Genomic DNA, 2,956 nt, shown 5'->3' with positions numbered 1-2,956 from the left:
ATTCCTGAGGCTGGTTCACTTGACCGCTAAACAACAACGCACCTGTGAATTTAAACCGGGGATATTACTATTAAGGGAGACAACCAACAGACAAACAAACCAACAAAAACCTACACTGACACCTATCCAGATAAAGCAAGCAAAATTAAATGCAATAAGATGAAAGCACACGAAATGAAAGCACAACTGACCAGTGGGTTTGTGCTGAATAAGGAAATAGAAGGGTCTATCTAGTTTGATCTCCTCAACAGCCATGCGAGAGTAGATGACAGCCGCTGTGGAATCACAGAAAAAATAAATAAGTAAAATATGCATTTTGGTTTCACTATAATGACAGTTAAATAACTGTTGTAGTGTACTGCAATTCAGTGTCTGTACCTGTGGCAGATGAGCCTTTGGTTCCTTCTTCATTCACCTCAAGTTTTACCCTCTGAAGGACCTTGGATACACATAAAGGTTCCTCAGCTAATTGTACAAAAAGAGAGAGAAACAACTTTATTAGATTTATCAAAAAAAGAGAATCCATCAACATTTATTCTTTAACACAACAGCTACAGCATTGCCAAAAATGAAATCTGACAATTTCCAATACTCACTGGTAATGCGAGAGAAATCAGCTTTGCTCTGGCTGAAAATGTCTCCAAGACCCATCTTGCTCAGTGTGGACTTCAGATCAATTTCTGTATCCATGGAGAACCTGAGATATCATCGTTATATAACACATACATTAGGCTTCGTGTTTTAATATGTTCATCACAATATAAAAATCCTACACAGGTTCACAGAAATAGATGCGCTACCTTGGAATAGCAAGTTGTTTGTTAATCTTTCTCATCTGTTTTCTCCATTGGTGAATCCTGCTGCTTCTCAGCTCTTTGTTCAAGGCCAAAAGAGGCACATCCCTCTCAAATGGTATCACCAGAAGCATACTTAGTGACTCCCCCTCATAAGGCACCTCAATGACATCGTAGTCCACACCGTCTTCAGTCACAAACTCACCTACATGGAGAAAAATTTTGTAAATAACCATTACAAATTTCTTAATTTTCTCATCAGTTCCTTTAAACAAATCGTTGACACTCACCACAGTTGAATTTTGAAGTCATAGTCATCATAGGAACAGATACAGCACTGCCGTTGACTCTGTGGAATAGCTGTTCCCTAGTAAGTTTAGGGTCAAACGGTGTCTTCCAGACCCCATGGAAGTGGAGGGCATTCAACAGGACCAAGCGTGTCAGTTCACTCAACACCCCAGAGGGGAGGAAGTCAGTAATCATTCCTAAGAAATGAAACCAATAAATCAGTTAATCGTCTTGTAAATGTGTATGGTGAGTGAGTTTACATTTAATCATTTAGCAGGCATTTTTATTCAAATTGATGTAGAAATGAGGAACATCACAGGCAATGTAATCAAAATAGAAGTGACTTTAAAATACTTACCACCAGTGTGGTCAGATGTCCAGGAGTTGATCACCTGCCGGGCCATCTCTGGTTGGCTGAAGTCTATTTGGTGAGGGACACTCTGGAAGGCTTTGGTCAGGCTGCACCTAAAAATCTTTTCCAGGACCTCCGCAACTATTACAAATGACTGGAGGTCACCAGGTAATACTAATCCCGTGCGAATAGGGCTTAAGCTGTTCCAGAACATAATAGAATTACATCAACTGCTCTCATTCATCTACCTTGCAGTGAGTAGCCCATCTTGGAGGTGAGCATTTGAAGAGTGCTGCCATAAGCACCCAGCTGAGCCATGCCTAGCACTGAAGAGATGCCATAGGGAGAGAGAACCAGATTTCGGTCCGGAGCAGATTGGATGGCTTCGGAGAACACCTGCAGCCCAAAATCTGTCTGTTTCTCCTGCATAAGGTTGCACAAGCTTGACCCACAAAGGGTAAAGATCAGCAGTACACTCAGGCTCTGCATTCTTAATAACTGAGGAAGACAAGAGAGATGTCAGCTGTCAATTGTAGATAGAACAGATTTTATGAAACAAAGAAAAAGCTCCATTGGGTTTCTTTCCCCCCCAAAAAAGAGAACAAGCTGCTTCTTTACTTTCCCTTGTGAAAATTCTCCCTCATGTGCAAGACACAACACCCACCATTCAAACGCTATACCATGCCATTTCTGTTTGTCGATCTTGACTCATGCCTCACAGAATAATATATCACTTAAGAACATTTGTCTTTAAACACTTATCCCAATTTTAAGATTCATAACTTTATTCTGTGTATACTGATGTCTGGGTAAACAGCTGGTAAATCAACTAACAATTACATTTTCAAATTTCACATCTAATTCAGTTCTGCCCATGCCGATCAGTCCAAAACTCATGGGGACAATCTAATAGAACAAGCAATCAATTACTTGAGCTAAATGCGACCAAAACTTTACAACTTTAAAAAGTTGTATTCATTACACATCGGTTATATAAGTTTGAGACCATTTGCGGTATGAGACAAAACAAGAACATAAAATTACCTGAAAGATGCTTTAATTTTGAAGAGTTCCTTTGTAGATTTAGCTTGTTGTTGTGATCTTCAATGCAGTGCAAGCCTTGAACTGCCCTAAATGTGTTTTTGAGTAGATCTGTCGCTATTTAAAGGACTTGAGACCTCCCCTTCAGACGCGCGCGCACACACAAGCGGAAGTTATGAAGTCATCATTGTCTGCTTTTTCATCCCCCTTCTACGCTTTTTCACACAAACATAAACACTTTTTTCACCCAGTCTCTTTCCTTGTCTGTCTCTCCTTTTTTACAGGACCGTTAAACAGTCAACTTGTCGAGTCATAGCTACGTTTAGTCTAAGGCAGAAGTCATTGTCATTGCATATCAGTCTTTAAAGTTTCTTTGTTTAATCTACTTTTAAATCAGTATATATCAGTATATTAATAAATGTCATTATTTAATTATCAGTTGTCGACTTCAACATCAGTATATATATATATATATATATAT

At 39.2% G+C, this 2,956-nt stretch overlaps 1 pseudogene; it reads right to left on the bottom strand.

Annotated features, from left to right (window-relative positions):
• Window position 1: 1 nt before the first annotated feature.
• LOC107754655 (plasminogen activator inhibitor 1-like) lies at window positions 2-2,625 on the bottom strand (annotated as a pseudogene).
• Window positions 2,626-2,956: the final 331 nt, after the last annotated feature.

The sequence above is a fragment of the Sinocyclocheilus rhinocerous genome, unplaced genomic scaffold (genome assembly GCF_001515625.1).
Source record: "Sinocyclocheilus rhinocerous isolate Xijiao unplaced genomic scaffold, SAMN03320098_v1.1 scaffold742, whole genome shotgun sequence".
Lineage (NCBI taxonomy): Eukaryota > Metazoa > Chordata > Actinopteri > Cypriniformes > Cyprinidae > Sinocyclocheilus > Sinocyclocheilus rhinocerous.
Note: the sequence above shows the minus strand (reverse complement) of the source record. Positions and strands in the feature narration are given on the sequence as shown.